At 42.2% G+C, this 22,943-nt stretch overlaps 2 protein-coding genes across 8 annotated transcripts in view; one reads left to right on the forward strand and one right to left on the reverse strand.

Moving 5' to 3' along the window:
- The window catches only part of PCCA (propionyl-CoA carboxylase subunit alpha), a 358,555-nt gene that overhangs the window by 307,493 nt on the left and 28,119 nt on the right, over positions 1-22,943 (forward strand). The window lies entirely within an intron of this gene.
- The window catches only part of GGACT (gamma-glutamylamine cyclotransferase), a 76,723-nt gene continuing 62,232 nt past the window's right edge, over positions 8,453-22,943 (reverse strand). The window contains exon 4 of one of the 2 annotated variants that reach the window (XR_008994520.1): positions 8,453-8,989. The gene's annotated coding sequence lies outside the window, so the exon portion shown is untranslated. Of the gene's footprint in view, positions 8,990-12,679; positions 20,209-22,943 lie in introns of those variants that run through there. The other variant, XR_008994519.1, reaches the window with a different exon arrangement.

Consider the following 22,943-nt stretch of genomic DNA (forward strand, 5'->3'; position numbering starts at 1 on the left):
GCCGTGCGGGCCTTCTTTCTCACGCAGCCTCACGGTGAAGGGGGCCTTCTGCGGCCTCTGTGGTGTAGTGCGCTCTGTTAGGGATTGGAGTGTGGCTCTTCGACTCACTGTGAGAATGATGTGGGAAGGGCAGCTCTTTTCCCACAGAAGCAAAGTCTGTCAGTGTGGTTCTCAAACCCGAGCGTAAGAGTCGCCTGAAAAGCTTGCTGAAAATGCAAATTCCCAGGCTTCACCCCAGCAAGGCCGACGCCCTAGGTCTGAGGTGAGGCCTGTGGATCTGCATTTGTGGAAATCAGTTTAAAAGATGCCAGGACCAGTATATCCTAGAAATGGGTACCCATCATACATTGTATTACTAGTGTTACGAGTCAAGCATAGGAGTGATGTTCTGAATGTTTCTTACAATGAGAGGATAGGACAAACATTTGATTATTTGAATGAATTAATTGGTTCTAAGTAACTGAACTAATTATATTCATAATATATATATATTTTTTTATTCAGGGAGGGACCAGATTGGGCCTAAAGTATAATTAAACCCATAGTATAATCAACAGTGTGTTTTAAGTTTACCTATCACCTGCACAGTTCCCATATTTAGTCTGAATTATTTGAAGTCTTACACCCGTGGGACAGTGAGAACTTTTATTTCTGGCCTGGGGTGGGCTTCCTCAACCTTGGCACTAATGACATTTTCAACTAGGTAATTGTTGTAGGAGACGGCTCTCTGCATTCTGGGATGTGTGGGAGCATCCCTGGCCTCTGCCTCCCTAGCTGCCAGAATGCCTCTCCAGGTGCGACAACCAAGACTGTCTCCAGACTCAGCCAGGTGGCCCTGGGGGTACGGCTGGGGCGAGATTGCCTGCAGTTGACAACCACTGGCCTAGACCACATGTAATAGTTGGCATTTCAGAGTTTGCCTTCGCATTTCACTAAAAAATACCATGTTCTCAAGAGCTGAAGCTTATAAAGTGTTAAGCATATCCTGACCTACAAAAATGCCTTATGCAGAGAGAATGACAGCAAACGCCAAACGCTGGCTAGCCTCATGTTTGGTTTGCCTGGAACATTTGTTCCTGTTGGCTGTGTGGGATGTGTAAGGGTTACTCTTCCCTGGTCTTCCTCATGTTGGTCATATACCAGTACTGCCTGGATAGAAAGTTAGGGCGTGCCCTAGTTTGTTACTTGCATTCTGTTCAGTTGGACCCTTTTTACCGTTGGAATAGCTGTACTGTGGTTGTTTTCCAAAGCCCCTCATGCCCTGAGGCCACAGGGAGAGTGCAGAGGTAATGCCTTCTCTCCGAAGCTGCTGCCGTTCATTTGGTCCCCACTTTGTGCAAGTCCTGTGATCGCCCCAGTGAGATGCAGCCAACAGAGATGCTTTATACATCACCTCACCATGGAGTCTGCCAGGAAGTATTTTTCTGGTCTTCTGCAGCTAGCCTTTCATTGCACAGCTCTTTACCATTTTGAGGCACTTTTCGCCTCTGCGTGGGACGTCTAAGGTAGGGTGCCCAGGGCATGTGAGAGTCAGACAGCCAGTAGCCCAGGTGTGGATCTCTGAGAGGTAGTTTTCCCAAGTCAGCATGTTTGTGTAAATTCTCAAGACTGTGGGGACCAGTAGGGTAATTATTAAGGTATCAGTGTTAATTACGCCAGGCAGTCACCCACTGTCGGGGACACTGAAACTGCCAAGCATCCTTGTGTGAAACCCCCGCCTAACTTATGTGTGGGGGAGTGATTAGTGTGTAGGTTCTAATGGCCACCCTTAGAGTCCACCTCGTGCCAGAGCTTGGCCCAGAGCTCACCCCACTCCTTTCTTGTCCCGCTGCCGCTAGGCCAGCCTTTAAGATGGTGGCCAAGGAGACACCGCCTCCCAAGTGCCTCTGCCGTGCCCAGCGGCACTTTACACTTCCGGCACCTCATTTAATTATCACCATTTGGGGGCATCAGCAGGACCCCCATTTTACATACAACATGTACAGGAATTAAGTGATGTAAACTCACAGAAATTAAGCTCGAGTGGCTCATATACTTAGGGCAACCTTAGTATTCAAACCCTTGGCCTCCTTCACACTGGCATCTGGGTGGTTGGGATTTAGGTCTTCTGATGGGTGGCCCTCTGCACGTCCCTGTTATTCTGGACTGCCGGACTGCCAGGTGGAGAGCCGCTTGAGGGGTAGGGGCCTCACTCTCCTCTTTCGTGTTTGATCTTAGACACCAGCTGCCTACTGGGGCGGAAGTGCCAAAGGTCCAGGCTCCTCTGCTTTGCCATGTGAATTACCTTCATATTCAGGGATGGAATGCTCTTATTTTTTCAATTTTTATGTTTAAATTGTAAGTGTACTTTATCTTTTTTTAATTGAAATATCATTGATACACAATCTTACATTGGTCTCGAATATACAACACAGTGGTTCAACAGTTACCCATATTATTAAATCCCCCGCCCCCCACCTCCCCGCTCAGGGCAGTTACTATCTGTCAACATAGGAAGATGTTACAGAATCACTGGCTATATTCTCCATGCTGTACTACTATCCCTGTGACCAACTTATATTATGATTGAGAATTTTAGTGCCCCTTCATCCCCCTCTCCCTCCCCTCCAACCTGCCCCCACCCCTCCCCAGTGGTAATCACCAGTCCCTTCTCGGTGTCTGTGAGTTTACTGCTGTTTTGTTCCTTCTATTTGGCTTTGTATTTGTATTCCACAAATAAGTGAAATCATATGGTACTTGTCTTCTCCTGGCCTTTTCACTTAGCATAATACCCTCTAGATCCAGGGAATGCTCTTTTTTACAAAAGGTAGTATTCATCCAAGTAATCAATCTAGATATTACAAATAGATTTAAGTTGCTTTGATTTCAAGTCTTTCCTCTCAGTTAGAATGTAAGCAAACCTTAGCTGGTATTTAAAGTGGTTAGAGTGTGGAACACATGTTAGAGTGTATGGTGAAAGTTTGTTTCTGTTTAAGTATTTACTGTCTCTCTTTCTATCCTCCACTACTTTATTTAACCAAATTTTGAGCGGGACTTTACATCTGGCACCTCATTTGAAGGATTTTAGGAATAATGTAGGTAGTTTTTGAAATATAGGTACTTGGCAGTATTTTGCAGTTTTGCAAGTCTAGACCAGTGCTTCTCAACCCAGGTGACATTTGGCAGTGTCTGGAGACATTTTGGTGGTTACAGGTGGTGGCCTGCTACTGGAATCTGGAAAATTTAAATTTCCTTAAATTTATTGCAAGTGTCAGCAGGCACACCTCTCAGCATCCCACAGGAAACAAGACAGCCCCTACAAACCACCCGTAGTGCTGATAGTGCTGAAGTGGACGATCCTGGTCTGGACAGTTGTCATGGGAGGGCATGTAAGTATCTATGCCCATCTTACCAGCCTCCCTTCACCAGGCTCTCTAGGACTCTGCACTTACTCTTACATGTGCCCAGCTATCCCACTCTATCCATTCTTGATAATCTCACCCAACCTTAATTTGTAAACTGATGAAAGAGCTGCAGGCATCTTGTCACATTAGAGAAAGACCTGGGCCCTGTGTACATATATGTCACACATATGTATTGTTTTACTATTTTGTCCTAGTTTTGTGACTCTTGTGTGCATTTGTGTCTTCCTAAAAGTTTGTCCAACAGATCATTCCTATGAATGAAGTTTTCTCTTTATCAGTATCTGCAGTTATGATCCAAAGGACTTTGATATTGTTTTTTATATTCTTGATTGTATCTGAATTTCTTTTTTTTGATGGATCACTTCTGTTAAATCCACAGCTACTCAGAGTGAAAGATCAATCAGGTATTGTTGTGTCAATTCATCAGTCTGTTGGAGATGAGCCTGTATAAATGCATGCTGTGTGCTCCGGGTGTGTGCACAGCATGTCCCAGCTTTCAATAGAGCCTGTGCCATGCCAATGGCAGCCCTTGTGGTTTGAAGGCAAGGTTGTGAGGAGGCAGGAGTGGCGCCCAGGCAGGAGTTTCTGGGCCTCACCAGCTCAGTGACCTCCACCGTGCGGTCTGCATTCTGGCCTTGGTGGCCCTCCTAATCTGGTTTTGACTTTGCAGGGCTCTGAAATGGACCTACAGGTTTTCATGTCCAGAGGTGACTGAGTGCCAACACAGAGAGGCTAATGCCGTTGGAAGAACTACTTAGATTTCCCAAGAGAAGGGAGTGCCCCTCACCACTCAGGGCTACTGGGAAAGCGCCGGGGTAGGTTGGGAGGCAACAAGGGTGAGAGGAAGGCATGGGCAGGAGCCTTTCCTGGGGTTTCCAGCAGTGAAGTCGAGGCAGGACCAGGTAGGCAGTTTAGGATTGGCTAGTTGAGTCATGTCAGTGGGCTTTGGCTTCAGCAGTGGTCTCTAGGTGTTTGAACCCCAGCCCCTGGGTGACTTACTTGGTGTGTGAGTGAGATAAACGGAATGGTTAGCTTGCACGTGAAAGGCATGCTCCCAAGTAAGTTCCTCACTCTCTGTAGGCTAGGAGGTAGCCAGCCTGGTGCAGGGAGGAGGCAGTCCCAGGTCTGTAATGCCCTTAAGATGTCAAAACATAAGCAACAAAAATAAAAAATACAATTAATACTCAAAGAACTTGGAAATAGCTCCGGGGAAATCAAATATAGTAACTAAACTCAAAGACTAGTATCTGAATCAGAATGTGCATTTATGAATTTGAGGTGAGGAATGTTTCTTCCAGGGACCGGATCTTTAAATATGCCCTCCAGAACATCAGCTGAATGATGGCAGCACAATAATTAAGAAGCAACTTAGTACCAGTAACTTCAGAACTAGTCTGGATTACATGGTGGTAGTCAGATCAGAGGGCGACCCAGTGTACCTGTGTGACGCTGAAACGGGTGAGTCCCTCCTGTCAATGAGAACCCCCCCGGTGCCCTGGTCGCCCCCTCCTTTCCGCACCTTGGCACTGCCGTTCCTCTTCCTGCTGAGCAGGACTCCTGCCGCTGACCAGGCTGCAGTACCTGGGTGGTGGCAGTCACGGGCCTCAGCTGTGTAGAGTGACTGGCCTGCCTCCCTTAGGCGGACATGCAGATCGGTTTGATTGGAATTCGGAGGGTCCCCAAACTCCTGGTCGTGGCACGTTCACAGACAGTTAGTCACAGCATTTCCACGTGGAGTTTTACACATGTAACACTCTCCATTGAATTTTATTTCTTAGGTAATATCCTCTGGTACATATACTCAGAGAAAAATATTTCATGGAAAGAGCCCTGAAAGATCTCATTGCTAGCCCCAGTAATGCTTTAAACTGGTGACGTGACCTTCCTAAACCTGTTTTCTTTGTTGCAAAATGAAAGGTTAGGGGTCAGTGGCCTCTAAGGCCTTTCCCCGCACCAGCCTGCTCTGCAAATGATCGCATTTGTCACTGTAAGCAGTGCACTACACCACAATAGCAAAATATCACCCATGCAACTTATTATCATTGTCTGTCTTTTGACTTCCCTGAGTTTTTTTATCTCATCTGGGGAGGCATCGCTGGCTTATCGCACAATGATATTGTGTCCTGTTACTTCATTTTTGGGGACATCACATTGTGCTGCTACAGGCTCAGTGCTAATAATCAAGATTATGCATTCTGCTTACTGTGACTTTTTTGTGGTTTCTGGGGTAAAAATGCAGATGCTTTTCAATTATTCTAAGGGAATTTTGATTAACCCCCTGGGTAGAGTTCTCTGTACCACCTGCCATGGAGAAACAAGTTTTATTGAACAGAAGGTATAAAATTGAATTGCTCATATTTGTTCTCTTTCTGGCACCTATAGTAGTATTTCAAGCTAAAGCATTTTAATAAATATTTAATAAATGTCTGTCTAAAATGGGTCAAAACTATTAGAAACTAAACCTCTTTTGCTCTTCAATTTCAAATGCAAATAAGTTAATTTGACTTTTAAGTGCAATTGTCACATTAAAGACTCACATTTTTCTTTACGTCTGTAAAAAAGTAGTTATTTTTGACTGGTATGGTTAGCATCCTGCTTACTTTACAATTCCAAGTATCAGCCCTTGGAAGCAGTTTCCTGAGATTTATTGCAACATTGCTGTTTTTGTTGTTGTTCTTGTAGGTATTTTGCATGTTTCCCACTTTCCTCTTTCATGTGCCCATTGGAACCTTTTGACTGTGGCCAGAACACTTCAAGGGCTTGATTTATAGAGAGCTTTCAAATGGCTGCCTCTAAGGCATGTTTTATAAAGCAGTTTTATTGAGATATAATTCATATTACATGCATGTCACCCACTTAAAGTGTACAGTTCGGTGGTGTTTACTCTCTCCATGGAGTGGGTGCAGCTGTCAGCGCCATCAGTTTGGGAGCATTTCATCATCCCTGAAGAAGCCGCATACTCGTTAGCAATTGCCCTCCCTCCTTTGTCCTTCAGCCCTGACAGCCCCAATCTACTTTTTATCTGCATATGTTTGCTTATTCTGACATTTCATATGAACAAAAACATACAATAGGTGGCTTTTTGTGACTGACTTCTTTCACTTAGCGTAATATTTTCAAAGATTCACCCATGTTGTACCATCAGTACTTCATTCATTTTTTGCCAAATAATATTCCCTTATGTAGATATACCACAGTTTGTTTACCCATTTTCAGTATAGACGTTTAAGTTTTGACCTTTTTAGCTATTACAAATAATGCTGCTATGAATATGCTTGCACCTGTTTTTGTGTGGATGTATGTTTTCACTTTTCTTGAATGTGTACCTACACATGGGATTTCTGGGTCATATGGTGATTCTAGGTTTAACTTCTTGTGGAGCTGCCAGAGTGTTTTCCAAAGGAATGACACCACTTTACATGCCCACCAGCAGTGTGTGAGTGATTTAGTTTCTTTATGTCCTTGCCAACATGTGTTATTGTCTTGTGTTTTTGTGTGTTTGTGTGTGTGTGTGTTTGTAGGTTTACTTGACGTATGACATATTAGTTTCAGGTTTTTAACATTATGATTCAATATTTGTATATATTGCAAAATGGTCACCACAGTACGTCTTGTTAATATCTGACATCTGTTTTTTGGATTCTTGCTACCTAGTGGATGTGAAGACGGACTTGTTTTTAAAGACTGACTGTGTAGGATCCCTGCTTTTCCCTAGAACTCATCATTAGTGCAAAAATAGCCAAAACCGTTTATTAGTTGTTTTTTGTTTTTTAAAACAAACTGAACCCTAATGAAATAACAAAGCCCATACATTTTAATTATTGTTTGTTTTCTATTACATTGTTGTCTTTTCCTTCCTCAAATAAAATGTTTTTGATATTAAGCAGTTCCTTTCATTTCTCCGGGCCTTTTTTTTTTTTTTTTTTAAATGGCAGCATACACTGTGCAGGAAGGTCATTACATCCAAGAGAAAGTAAATGCTGTTACTATAATTTTTTCATAGGCATCTTGTAACATTTTGAGGTTTAAACCAACTAATAATATTTTTTGCACATTACTGGGCATTTTCCTTTTGTTGCCTGTGAACTGGTATTTTGCTTTGGAAACTCAGTGAAAATATTTGTCAAAGCTTCAAGTACTGGTGCTTTAATTCCTTGTTGTTTAGGTATTAATTCTGTTCTGTAGATTGCTTACGTGTGTTTGTAAGGGATATAATAAATGACACTGTATTGAATTTACACTAATATTTGTGTAGAAGGAAAACATATTAAGTATCTTTCTGTGTTACTAGTTCAAAATTAGCAGAAGCTGGGAAGAAAAGTCCTTGTCTATATACCACTGTTATTTTGCATTAGCCACAGAAGTTTGTGATCGATTTACTCATTCATTCATCCAGTGAGTATTTGTTGGGTACATATTATATGCCAAACAATGTTCTAGGTGCTGGGGAAATGGACCAATTTGAAAAGGACAGAGGTGTAAATCACAAATAAGAATCTAGTAGCAACCAGTGTGTATACAGCATACAGCATAGTAAGTACAGATCTTCCTCAGCTTATGAGGTTACATCCTGATAAACCCATCATAAATTGGAAATACCACTATTGTAAGTCAGAAATGCATTGAATAAACCTAACCTGCCCAGTATCATAACTTATCTCAGCATACATTAAACATGCTCAGAACACTTACATTAGCCTACAACCTGGCAAAATCATTAACACAAAGCCTATTTTGTGATAAAGTGTTGAGTATCTCATATAATTTGTTAAATACTGTTCTGAAAGTGAAAAAGAGAATGTGTATATCAGATATTCCTGGTCTGTAAAATAAGATGATACCAATGGTACCTCATGGGCTAGCGCAAGAATTAAAAGAGAGAATGCATGCATGACACTTGGTATATAGTTCCTGGCATAAAGGGGTTACTCAGTAAATTTAATTAGCATTATGGAATATATTTTACAGCAGGAGTAACATTTTATTCACCTTTATGAGACATGATCCTGGGAACTTTCTAGTTGCAATAAATGTTACTAATAAAGGCAACTAATCTAGGTCCAGAGTCTAACTCACTGTGACTCGTTCTGTTTCTTCTTTCTAATATGTATGTTTCGGTAACACTCAGTCTCTTCCTTGAAATACCTGACCCGTGGGCGCCCGGGAGAGGCTGTCAGCTGGGTAGAGTGGTGGGGTTTAAGCCGCCCGGCCGCAGGGGTGGGGCTGGGTGGGGGGCTGCAGAGGGTAGCAGAGGCCCAGAGCAGCGCTGGACAGAAAGCCCGGGCAGCAGCCCCAGGGATGCGAAGCTGCTGGTTTCGAGGCTGAAGAGCAGCAGCCGGTGGAGAGGAAGAGTATGACAAATGAAACTGGGTCCTGGGCAGGGGGCAGAAGGGGCCAGGGGCCCGGTGGAATGGCTAATGGCCGCAGGAAGAGCCCGCCTCTGGGCTGGAGGGACGCGGTGGAGACGTGCAGGTCTAGGAGAGTCTGTGGGGTGGGAGGCTGTTTACGGGGCCCAGTGGACTCTTTTTTTTCTTTATTGGAAGTGTTCATTCAGTGATAGTTTTCTGTTCCCATTACAAGCTTTTCTGAAATTTCCAAAAAAAAAAAAAAGAGTGTGAGCAGAAGTTATTTTACCTTTCATTCTTTAGAGTGAAGATTGATACTGTTTTCAAAGTCACATACCTTAAGTGGTATAATATATTTATTATATAAAATATTTATTATCTAATGCTGCTGATAATGGAATTAACAAAAAGTGGCCAAATTATCCGAATTTGACTTTGCACCAACATCATACTTGACTCACCCACCATCTCTGAAGGTCAGTAAGAGAGGAATCTGGCCTAGGCTGGTCTTTTCCTGCATTCATCACTTACCAAAAAAAAAAAAAGAAGGGTGATGAGAATAAGCCACCTTTTGCTTTTATAATTTTTAATCCATCATTAAAAGTACAACTTGCTTTATGATCTAAAGAAATACTATCTTTAAGTCTTTATATCTGGAACAAAAGTGAGCCTTTCAGCAAAAAGGGAGCAGAGCTTAATCTGCATTAGTCCTTTGATGTATTTGTAGATTTTAAAAAGCTTCCCGCCGCTCCCAGCCACACTCAGGCGGACCCGCTCGTGTGTCCAGCAATGACACTGTCCTTCCCCTCGCAGCACATGCTGGGTGGGAGAACCCCGGTGGGGAGCCGACCGGGGTACTGCCTTGACATCGGTGACGTGTTCCCATGGGGGTGGGCCCGCTGGGAGTTTCATGTCTCATAATTCCTCCAAATGAAGACTCCTAAGGCAATGATTGGTTTGGAAAAGTGAGCTTCTATCACCTTTTCACTCTTCTTTTGAAGATGAGCCTGCCATTGGTGTTCCTGGAGGGCCTATTGACACGGAGTAGAATGCCAGCCGAAACAGGGCATATTAGTCTACAGCTGTGGAATAGGAATTGTAACAGATAGGCTTGCTTTTAAATAAAAAACGAAATCCTATTGTTTGAGTACTTGCCATTCTTAGTCTTTTTGTTTCATCATTTCTTATAACCTAGTTTTGGACTTCAGAAGTTGCTGCGGGTTCTTGATGAGCACATTTTCTTGCATTGCGATGGTGCGAAGTGATGTGTGGGTGCATGTTTTTAATGCTCTTTCCATTGATCGGCTTCACTGCCAGAAGTAGTGCTTTGTGCCAGTTGGTTTCATAGATGGAGGAAAATAATCCGGGTTTCAGTTTCACAAAAGAAAAAACAAAACTCAAGAGGAAAAGGAAGCAATTCGTTAGCACTGGGCCCCTGTGCAGAGCAGGATAACCTGCCTTCAAAGATTTTTGTTTCGAGTGTTGTAATATAATGTTTAATAAATAGTTTACTTCAAAGGACCTCACTACAAGAAAATAGGCCGCTTTCCTGCTATTCTTGTTCCCTGGGTCAGTTTTACTATAAGTAGCTCATATCCGGTTCTCTGTGGTCTCAGGTGGTCGTTTGTGTTTGTGATCCTAATGCTGAAACTGTAAGAACTGTGGCCCTATTTTAAGTTGTTAGCCAAGTACACAGTGACTTGCAGGAAGTGATCGAAGGCCTCCTGAAACCTTTGACACCGTGACCCATCTTAAGGAAAGTGCTCAGATGCTATAAGCAGTGTGTGTGGGATTATGTCCTCCCCAAACAGAAAAACTCATCAGCATGCACCTAACGTTTTTGATGTATTGTGATCACTCCTGTGCCCCTGTTCTAAAGTTCTGAACAACACGGCCAATATCCTTGAGATAAAAGCCTGAGGTCACAAAGTTCATAGGAGATGTTTGAACTTCTCTTTTTCTTCCTGTAGATATATTTGGCATATATAGAATTTGAGAGGCCACTATTAATACCAGTTTCTTCAAGATGCTACCAGATATCAAGCAGACAGATGAAACCAGAAGGAACTAGTAGAACTCAGAAAGCAACTGTTTTTTCTTTTTTTCACTATTAATTGTAACCAAGCAGTATGTTGGCTCTGAGTAGATCCCGACTATATCCATTTTAAAGCAGCTCCCCCAGTCATTCTGGTGAATACCTCTGGAAAACCACTGAAGTCTTGTTATGTATGGTTCTGCTTTATTTCTTATTGCTCGCTGTCAGATGTACTAATAGGACCTAGGGCCATTCTAAGAAATACAGGCTCCAGACAGTGTCACAGTGGCTTAGTCCTCTTTCCATTCCTGTTGTGCCCCCCGCCCCCCACCCCCTCTCGTCAGTTCAAAACCAAAGCCAGAGCATTGCTCTAGGATCTAGCAGTCTGAGTGGAGGGGAGAAAAGGCAGCGAGTGGGAGTACGGAAGAGGGAAGCTGTCTCATCCCATTGCTTTCAGATAGTGGGAAGGGTTTATGGATTGGGCCTGTGTTTCTGCGGTAGCCAGATACAAAGCACTGGCTAATAGAGCCATCTCTTCTCCTTCACACTTTGTATTCTTGAATATTTACCCAGAGGTAACTCCCTAGGACAGCTCTGGTGGGGAGGTGAAGGACTCTGTCAGTTTTTAATTGTGGCTTCTGAGACTCATATGGAACTTGAATGCACTTAATAACTCAGTCATATTATAGCAGCCATTTATAAATCATCAGTTCATGTGTATCAAGCATTTCTAGAGTTTAAGTGTTACATGTGTCGATTCCTTCAGAGGAAGTTATCCACACCAATGTCCAGTATGAGTTACTTGTAATAGGAGTTTTCCCAAGAGAATTATATTCTCTGTGAACTGGCAATCCCAACTCTAGGAATTTATCTTGAAGAATTGTTTTAGCTGGGTTCTTCTGCTTGCAGGAGATTCATCCAAGTTTCCTAAACTTACATGGTATGTGTACAAAGGCCTTTGGGAAAGGTCAATCATTGAAGGCCTAGGGAATGAATTAACTGGTGGTTTTCTGGATGCAAGATGCTCAATCATAATGTTGCTGTAATTACAAGAGCTAACATATATTAAACACTCAGTAAGTATGAGGATAATTTTAGATTATTTTCTCATGTAATCTTCTCAGGAAGTAAATACTGTTACTATTCACATTTTTGGAGATGAAAAATTTGAGACCTACGGACATTGTTACCTTCCCACGGTCATGCAGCCAGGACCAGAAACAGGGCTTAACCGCAGGGCTCAGTGATGGCGAAGCTGTGACCCAGAACCCCGTCCAGAGCAGCTCCTGGCTCTTCCTCCCCCTCTGCGGGGTTCTGCCTCCATCCCCCGTGGCCTTCACTCTCCCAGCTACCATCTCTGCCTTGTAACTGAGGACTCCATGCGACAGACTGATGCCTGTCATAGCCTTATCAGCCATTCCCCACCCGCCCACACCTGGAATAGGAGGGCACTCCCAGGGTGCTGTGTGCGGCCGCCTCAGATAACTTAGGTGCGAAAAGCACCAAGACTGACGTCCACCATGGGAACTAGTTGGATGAGTTCCCAAAGATAGATGTCTGTGATATTCATCACAGCGTTGTTTATATTAGCAAAATAATTAGGAACTACCAGACTGTCCATCAACAGGGGTTTGATTAAAGAAATTATGGTATTCCATATGGTAGAATATTAATATGCAGCCATTAAAATTATGATTAGGTCAATGTTTATTAACATGGAAAGATGTAATATGAACTATATTGTGACATGAAAAAATAAGGTTAAAATGATATGTATAAGGTACTATTTTGTTTTAAAACACAAAAGCAAACTTGGACGGCTGATCCAAGAATATTAATAGTTTAATTTGAATTAAATCTTCATGCATGTCAACATCTGATTTTTTTATCATAAATATGTATTGCTTATATATTCAGTAGCATACCCGAAAAACACATCAAAGTACAGATGTACTAATTAAAAGTAGCTGAAATGTAAAATACTGATTATTGAGCAAGAGAAGAATGACAGTAAGACATAGAAGGTACAAACTACAAATTACTTTTAACTGTATAATAGAGCAAATTAAGGCATAAAGGTATGAACATAAAAAGAAAGCAGTGTTGTTAGTAAGGTGCTGAAAGGAAGCCACATTTCTTTAAGAGTAACGCTCCAGAGTTCTGGTGTCTTGACGTGTCTCACCATAGATTTTTTTTTAACCTGTAATAACTGGAAAAAACTTGAGAATCACTGAATGGGTGTCAGTAAGTTCTTGGCTTTAGTTTATTGACTCTTAAATCACACAGAATTCTTAAGATTTTTAATTAGCTGGTTCATGTGTGTATAAGACAATTTTGCCAACAATGTGAATAGTAGTATTCAGAAAAGATACTCTATTTCAGATAAATTTGGGAAATGGTAGGATAAATTAAACAATACTTTTTACTTCAGCACTTCTCAGTCTTCACTTAGCTGATAATTCATTTGAATCTCCAAGAGGGAATATGGAACACAGTATCCTCAAACTCATTTTGAGCACTGAAACCTTTTATTCGCTTGGTGTGTATTAGCGTTTCTGGAACTGGTTTTGTAGAGTAACATAGGAGATGCTGCTTGGGACCTTTTCATTAGGGATTGGAAGGAAGCAGGATGGCAGCAAGGTCCTAGAAGCAGAAATAATAGCTGATGCTCCAATGACTTGGCAACACCCCCCCACCCCAAAAAAGAAACCCAGTTATACTTGTATAGGAAATACAGTAGCAAATGACTTATAGGGGACTTGTCTCAACTGAAATAAGCTAAACATGTTCTCTATATTATACTTGTGTGAGTAGGAATTATATAATACATTTTGGAAAGGTGACCCCATGCAAAGGTTTCAAATATGTAGGTACTTGAAAATGTCAGTATTTTAAAAAATATTGGCTTACTAATAATTATATAGATTAAAAAAATACTTTTGAGACACAATAACTCTCTGACTTGAGGTTTTGAAAAATATTGCAAGGGATATCCTTTGCAGATTCACAGTGTACATTAGCGTTTTGAAGTTGTTGAGAAGTACTGCAATAAAGAGACTTGTTTCCCAGATTTTCCCAAATCTGTTTTACCATATTATTTGGCCACTTTCTTATCCCCCATATTTTATTTTTTTTTCACATTACCTATTAATAAGCCCTAAATATAGTGTTCCTTGGTGAATACCTTTGGGAGACACTACTGTAGATCAGTGGTAAACTACAGCCCTCCACTTGCTTTTGTAAATCCAGTTTTACTGGGAACACAGCTGCGCCCATTCATTTCTGTATTCTCTTGGCTGCTTTCAACACTGCCACGGCTGAGTCGAGGAGGTGTAAAGACACAGTAGGACAGGCAAAGCCTAAAATCTTCATTTATAGAAAAAGTGTGTCCACCCCCAGTTCTAGATGATCAGTCATAGGTAGTTGCGTGTGCAAATTAATCTTACCCTCTTTTTTCTACTCCAGCACTAACACATGGAATTAAAAGCTAAATAGGTATGTGTATGTGTGTGCATATATGTGTATATTCTAACATATAGTGAACATATCAAGGGTTTCAAATAACATTGTTAACCAAGAATGGATAGAAAGGCCAGCCAAACTTGTTCATTGTATTTATGTGTCAAAAACAAAATGCACTGGATGATTGAGAAGATAATTTTACTCAGGGTGTTGCAAAAGGAGGAATGGTTATTAATAAGGATGGTCTTGAAGGGAAGGAAGGGCTCAGGTTGTACAGACGCAGGGACTCGGCGGAGACATCTCAAGCCCTACAGGGTCATGAGGAGGAGCGGACAGTGAGCCCTGTTTAAGTCGTAGGGTGATGCAGCTCTTTGCCTTTAGCCATTTACTAGACACAAAAGAGTGGAGGATTCTGGAACTATTTCTGTTTTCCGGGAGCACAGGGCTTAGGGAAAATTCAGCATTGTCAGTTCTCAACCCAATCAGTAAACATTATTAAATGCCTCCCCATATGTACTTGTGGCACTACGGTGTGGTTGTTTTCGAAGGCTTTCCGAAGCCACATCTGTCTTTTCCTGTCTTTTGTCTTGTGTTGCTTCTCCCGCCTGTATCCTGGTCAGTGATGAGTCACTGCTAATTGAAATAGCGACGGCGATACTGAAGCCTCTCAGGAATTACAGATAAACACATACAACATTTTTTAGAAAAAAAGTGGTATCTGTGGAGTAATATAACCAGATTGGTTACGTATCAGTTGGCCATTGATAGATTACTATATGCTGTGGGGTATCATTTTCTCATCTGTAAAATCTTCATAATAAGAGTGATTGCCACAGGCCTGATTTACTTTTTGAATCAGTTAACAGGTAACAGCACAGATCCCAGTGAAGACATCAAAGCAGAATAAGACTCTTAGCACTATGAGTGGAGATTAGTTCCTTTTAGAACAGGTACAGCTTAATAACTGCGTGGCTTAAATGAGAAGAGCCGATATCCAATACTATGAACTCGCCACTCTCCTAAACAATTAAAGTTTTGTTGAAGTAAGTATACTTTACAGGCAACAGCATTCACCCCTTATAAGTTAAAATTCAATGATTTTTGTTAATTTATAGAATTGTGCAACTGACTCTACAATTCAGTTTTAAAACATTTCCGTCAGCCCCAAAGGTCCTTTCTGCCTGTTTGCAGCCAATCCCTGCTCCCACTGCCGGCCCTAGCCAACCACTGTAAACATCTTACATTTATTAACTACTTCCCACCTCACAGCGATCCTACAAGATAGTTTCCTAGCATCTCAGTTTTAGTGGTGAGTAAAGTGAGACAATGAGAGTGGATTCAAACCCTGGGCCCAGACGGTCGGTCGGGGTCAGAGCCTCCTCAGCCTCCCCAAACCCCAATGCCTCCCAGTGGCCTGCAGGGCTGCTTGGAGCAGACAGCCTGGCCCCACCCTCAGAATTCCTGATCCCTTAAATCTTGGATCATCGTCATTTCTAGCAAGTTCCCATGGATGCTGCTGGTTAGGGGCCCTGCTTTGAGAACCACTGGTCTATACAGTTTCAAGCATTCTGAGAAGTAGTCACTCCTGTGATAAATCTATTTTATGTGCTTGGCTCAGATTGTACCAAGTGTTACTACAAGCAAATATTGCTAATTCTAGGGGAAAGAAAACTGTGTTACGAGACCAAATTACATATGTAATGATGAAATACCACCTGAAAGGTGATGTTTTGTGTTACCTCAGAGGGATGCTGCTACCTATTTTGTGTGTCCCACCTTATATATTGATCATTTTGTAACTTTAATTCGAACAGATGTCACATGACTGCCATTTCCATCTCTGTCTTTTAGAAAGCAGGCAGCTAATTCACACCAGCAAGAAGCAGACTCAAAGTTCTAATGCCTCTCGCTACCAGCAAAAATGTAAAGGGTGATTTACCCAAATTGAAGGGAAAAAAAAGAATAAAATAAGGAAAGAGGAGAAAGTACTGACTCACTGCAAACAGCTGCAAAATGTTGCCCTTGGGATAGAGGTTAACTCAGTTGTGCAATAATGGCCAAAGCTTACGCTCTTAATAACGTTGCGTTAGCCCTGCAGAAAGCTCCTCCGCTTAATGGGAGCTGCTGGCAGAAGGTGCTGCAGTTTAGCGGCTGGCTCAGCAGGAGCCCGGGATTGAAAGCCCTCCCTTTGTACAAACTCATTTGCATTTGTAACGCTTTTATTTTAAATCTCCTCGAAATGTAAATATTTTGGACTGTTTTTCTCTATTTTTAAAAAATAAAAATATTTTCGTGCTTATGAGCCTACATATAGGGGAATCCACTGGCTCCTTGTCGCCCCGAAAGGTAAGTGGAACCTAGCAGACGACTCTAGAGTGACGCAGTTACGACCTGTAAAGAACCTGGCGAGGGCAGACGAGGGTCCCATTTCAGAAGGGCTTTCAGAAGTGCTTGTAGGGGGAGAGCTACTTAGAAAAGGTGCATGTGCACCACTTGGAGGTGGTCCAGTCTGTTTCTTTCAAAAGCCAGCAGTTTCCTGCTCCTCAGCAGCTGCTCCGAAGACAGTCTTAAGGCTGTGCAGCCGGGACGGCCGAGCCAGCGGCAGGTGTTGGCTGCCTCCTGCGGCTGAGGATGCGAATGGAGGGGCCACAGGACAGGGTCACCTGCCCTTGTAACCGCAGGTGGGGACTGTCCTTCTGCCAGCAGCTCCCATTGAATGGAGGAGCTTTCTGCAGGGCTAATGCAACGTTATTAAGAGCATAAGCTTTGGCCATTCCCAGAGCTCCAGAAGCTGCGTGGACAGGTGGGGTGCAGGTTGCCCGCCCTGCTGCACCCCCAGCCGGCACACGACCAGCAGCGCTTTTCAAGCCGAGCCGTGGGCCCTTCTTCTGAGAGGCTGTGGCACTGCACTTTCTCGGCACAGCCGCAGAGATGTTCGCTGCTAGGAGTGCCTCAGCTGGGCCACTTTTGCTCCCTGCGGACATTGGGCAGTGTCTGCGGACATGTTTGGCTGTCACAGCTGGAAGAGGGCTGCTGTGACACCTAGAGGCCCAGGACGCTGCCACTGAAAGACCTGACTTCAGTGTTGCCAGTTGGTGCCTCTATGATGGAAGAATCCTACACACTTGTGGTACTTCGGAGTGTCCCTTCGATGTACTTGAATATAGTCAGTGGTGAGAGGCTGGCAGCTTTACTAGGCCACCTGTTCTGTTGGTGGAGAGCTTTCTTAGAAATTGTTTCCTTGACTTGGGTTGAAACCTGCCTTCCCGTAAGTGTTGTCTGCAGCAGGGCGGGTAAATCCATTTCTTCTCCCCTGGGGGTGGTCAAAGCTGCCTTGTGACCCCTTGTGACGCTCACGTTCCTCACTGATGTGCTCGTTACGCCGGGTCCCACGGCTTACCTCCCCAGGTGTGTGCTCTGGTACCTCCTCAGGTGCCATGGTCTGCTGGCATGTACAGTCTGACTCTGTTCCAGAGCCCTTCAGCTAGTCCTGCCCATCTTGTCATAGAAATGCCAACTCTGAAATAACCGGCCCCATCTCTTAGATGATACCCCAGCTGGCAGTGAGCATCAATGGACTGCAAATTGTGACCCTTGTACAATGTGTTGTTGCTTTCATGTTGTGTACAGTATTTTGTAGGATAATTTCCTTTAAGGTGGAGATATTTTTTTTTTTTTAGTTGGAAAGCCTGTGAGAAGAATATTTATTTGTAAAGGATATAGATAGCTCAGTATTATTTTGCAGTGTTCTTGCTTCTCACTTACGACTACGTAATAAAGAAAATATCTTTTCCTGCTCTGCTGTCCAGTGTGTTGGGTTAATTTGGGAGATTGTGTCAGTGACCTGGAATTGTGCCAACTTCCAATTAGCACTCCGGGTACCCACTGATTGCACTTTAAAAGTAATCACTGGATTTTCTCATCTACCCTGAACATAGAGTACATGCTTCTAATCCCATACTTTATTATTCTCATCTAAGAAGAAAGTTTTCTTGAGGCTTTTGTACTTGAAAAAATTTTAAACTTATCTGGATATAACTTAAGACTTACAGAATAGTTGCAAAAATAGTACAAATAATGTCCATATAATCCCACTGGTTCCCCAAATGTTAGCATTTTATCTTGGTTGCTTTACTTTGTTCCATTTCTATGTATAATTTTTTTCTCTGAACTGTTTCAGTACATTGCTAACAATGCTTAAGGCCGTATTTCCTAAAGACAACACCATCCCCTTCTATAACCACAGTGCTGGAAATTAACATTGATATAGTACTGTTGTCTAATAGATAAGCCTTTCAAATTTTGCTAGTTTTTCTACTAATATTTTATACAGTGATCTAATTCAGAATTACATTTAGTTTTCATGTCCTATATTTCTCCTTTGGTCTAGAACAGTTCCTCAGTCTGTCTTTGTCTTTGATGATCTTTACATGTATTTTGTCTAATGTCCTTTAATTTAGGTTTGTCTGGTGTATCAGATTAAGTTACAAATTTTTGGCAGGAATACCACAGAAGTGATGCTGTGTCCTTCCCAGAATATTATATCGGGAGACACATGTCTCCATTTGTCCCATTACTGGTGACGTTACTTTGGTTACTTGGTTAAGGTAGTATTTGTCTGGTCTCTCCACTGAACAGTTACTACTTTCCCTTTTTCTATTTGTCTGGTAAAGAAAGTAGACACTTAAACTGGTAATTTCAACATAATATGGTAGATGAGGTAGACAGATAGCCAGAGAGCCGTGGAGCCAGTCAGTGGAGTTCGGGGAAGGCTCCCTGGCCTAAGGAACGATGACGATGAGCCAGCCACACAAAGGACGGTGGATAGGGTGTTCCAGAGGGTGCGACAGCATGAGCACAGTCGTGGAGCCATGGAACTGTGTAATGTGTGCAGGAAACTCCAGTGGTGGGTAACCTGAGTTCTAGGACTGAGTTCTCTCTCAGATCATGGAATCCCAAGATGGAAATTGAGTGCATGGTCTCTCAAGGGAAGCTGGAGGCAGAGGCCGTGCTCGCTGTCAGATACGTGGGGTCTCTCTTGTGTCTTGAGTTCCACAGTCCTCTTTCCCCAAATTCACACAGAGCCAAAAATAGAAAAGTGGGGCATTAGGGAGAAAATCAGAGTATTTGATAGTCACCGAAGTCACATCATCAGGATGTACAATTTATTGTATGGCACCAGAAATCAATTTTTTTCTCCTAGAAGATAAACATTACCTTTACAAAAAATCATGTCACTTTTTTTTCTCTCATTTTTTGGGTGCAAAAATCAATGAAAATAGAAATATGGAAAATTGTGTAACTAAAACAAAAGAGTAACCTAAGTTTGACTTTGAAGGACATACCTGAGAAACCTGCTCTTCTTTGGTTTGAGTAAGAAGTTTAAATTGTGGAATGGAAAAGCAGTATAGCCCTTCTATCTGTCCTCTTTGATGCTCAGCCAACTTAAAATTTTTATTTTAGTGGCAACGTGGGTGATTTGATTTAGCCAGGCATGAGGTTTAGATGCAGTCAGTGGCCAGGACTTTTCCAGGCTCCTGTCAAGAGATTGCTGTAATTCTCCAGCAGTCTTTGGATTACATCCATGCCAAGACATTCCCCTGTCCTCCTATCCGTGGATGATTTTTGCAAGGTGACCATTAGTGATACTGTCAGCAAGAAAAGGATTATGAACTGCCGTCTAAATTTCTAGGCAAAAATAAGTTTTCAAAAGAATTCTTTGAGGTTTCTAAGACTCCATAAATTTCTCCCTGAGAGAAATTGCCAGGTTTGAGACTCATGGAATCTCATTCTGAAGCCCTGGAACTTTTCAGTTAACTGCTTTTTACCTCTTCTTGTTTGGGTGGAGACATGTGTAGCTTGGCTGAGAAGATTATAGATTCTTTTCCTTCTTCATCCACAATATTGACTGTCTTCTGTGTACCAGACACTGTGATCCCTGTTTCGTGGAGGTTAGTACTGTCTATTAGAGAGAAGAGAGGGAGAGAGATTGGCCAAAAATCAATTTGCAGCACCCGTGCTTATAACTAAACAAAAGAGCCTTAAAATGAAAGTTTTACAATACTCATGTGGCCAAATGTATCTTTTTTAATTGTGTTAAAATTCACGTAACATAGTATTAACCATTTTAAAGTATACTACTCAGTGGCATTTAGTACACTCACACTGTTGTCATCTCTGTCTAGTCCCAGCATATTTCCATCACCCCAAAAGGAAAGTAGGCACTCATTCCCCAATCTTCCCAGCCTCTGGCAAGCAGTAGTCTACTTTCCTTCTGGATTTTCCAATTCTAGATGTTTCATGTAAATGGAATCATACTATGTGTGACTTCCTGTGTTTGGCTTCCTTCACCTAGCACACTGTTTGTTGTGGTTCATCCAGTGTAGCATGTATCAGCACTTCATTCCTCTTTGTGGCTGAATGATATTCCATTACCAACTGTATTCTTTAAGTCTGTTTAAAAATTAACTCCTCCCTGTTGAACTGTTTTAGAGTGGTATTTCTGGGATGGGAGTAGTTTAAAGATTCAGCTCTATTATGTTAACATGCTTCTTTTCAGCAGAGAAACATTTTGTAGTCTGCCTCCATACCTTGTTGGAATCTTCTAACAAGGCACTCTGACTCCATTCTCTGGTTCTAGAAACTTGGCAGTGAGAGCAGACAAGACTCCCATGAGCACTGCGGGCAGCATCATTGCTGCCGATTCCTACCACTGTGGGAAGCCATGAGTTGGGGTGACAGGTGGAGGCTTTAATACCCGTCGCAGGTAGAAATCACAGGTGGGCAGTGATTTCTATGCTTAGAACACTACGAGTCCACTTACATTGCTCAGCATAGAACTGCTTCACCTATTCTAAAATATCATCAGCCTTTGCTGTTCCCCAAAGAGGCTTTAGAAAGGAAGATATTTTTCCTGTGTCAGCATCAGCGTCCACATACTGGTGAAACTAGAGCTTATTGCCCTAGGAGATAGTTGTCATTCCACTGGGATGTTGAGCAAAGAGAAAGCTTATCAATCCCTTCCCCAAGATATAAGATACTAGTGAAATATTTGTAAGTGTGATGTTGATGACTTTTCATGCTTGATGGAAACTGTTCCCTTTTGTTTCTTCTGGCCCAGACATCACTATTGCCAGGCCACGCGGCTCCATCCTTGTCTTCCCAGTGCTTGTCGACCTCTTTTAATCGGCAGGGTAACAAGCAAGCCTGGAGGCTGCCTCAAGACAGACTTGTATGTTGGGATGAGTAGTATTTTAGTAAAGTTACTTTGTTCCAGCTTCTCATGTCATGCCTTCTCGTCATGAAGGTTGCCAGTGTCTCCAAAACAGACTGGTGTCTGTCGCACCCGCACCTCCCCTGCAGAATGCTTTGCCACGGAGAAGCATGTTCGTCCCGTCACGTTGAGTGACAAAAATAAGACCAAAGCTTGTGTGAACTTTGTCATACTTCCTGATGTAAACAAACTTTAAATATATTTGACATTAAAAAAAAAGTTTTTTGATGACAGTTTTCAAAACAACACAGAAGAAGCCAGGAAAAAGTATTTTGTGTTTCTGATTCATAGGTTGCCTGAGACATTTATGGAAGTGCTAGTATTTTCTTGTCCCCAGATTGAGTCTCTAAACATAGAGTTTGAAGGAATATTCAGTTAAATCAGCTTCTGTCATTTGGGGGGAATAAATAACAGATCCATTTTTTCTTAAGATAGACAACATTTGAAACCCACCCTCCGGTCACTCCACTTCTGAATTTAACTGTAGTAAAAAATTTGGCAATAATGGAGGCCCCCTGTCCAGGAGAGGAGCTAAACAATTCTGGTTCAGTTAGTTTTCTCCTAGCACTCTTTTCAGATTGAGGTGATTAGTTTAAAAATGAATGGAATTACCAGACTCTCTATGTTCTAATAAGATTGTAAAAACGTTGAAAGTCAAATGGAAGTCAGACTTGTTCGGTGTATGATTTCCTCTTAAAGATGCCAGACCAAAGGCAATAGTGAGTTGAAACTAGATTTCATGGGATAGATTGTATTTTTTTAAATTAAGGTTTCTTTTCAAGGGATTTGTATTAATAAGTTTGTGTAAGAACGTATGTATTGCATTTTAAATTACTTTGCCAACTTTTCTAGGACTTTTTAGCTTCCCCGTAGTTTTTAATAAATCAAGACATCAAATGAATACTCCCCTAGTTGCCCAGATATTGGCACTAATGTCTGGTTTCAGCCCTTCTAAAATCTATAAACATTTAAAGAGAGCCTTTCTCCAGAAGATACTTTGAGCCCAGGGAAATTCTGCAACCTCCGAAGTTTACTTATGGAGAGGCCTTCAATGTGTATTATTAATATGTTTCTTTTCCTAATCTCACCCTCCCAATAATGTATATGATCCAGTTCAGGGATGGCAACATTAGGGTCAAAGAAAACTGAACGGCAGAGTAACTGTGGACACCAGAACCCACCCAAAGCTTAAATGGGCAAGACTGACTATATGTAAAACAGACGTTAAAGGTGTTACTTCTGTGAACAGGGTTATTAGCTCAGGCTGGGGTATGAAGTACCCCAGACTGAGTGGCTTAAACAGCTGAAGTTTACTTCCTCTCCGTTCTGGAGGCTGGAAGCCCAAGATAAGGTGTCAGCAGGTTTGTTTCATCTGAGGCCTCTCTCTGCTCGCAGATGGCTGTTGTAGGGGCAGAAAAAATTTC

The sequence above is a fragment of the Manis pentadactyla genome, chromosome 17 (assembly GCF_030020395.1).
Source record: "Manis pentadactyla isolate mManPen7 chromosome 17, mManPen7.hap1, whole genome shotgun sequence".
NCBI classification, from domain to species: Eukaryota; Metazoa; Chordata; class Mammalia; order Pholidota; family Manidae; genus Manis; species Manis pentadactyla.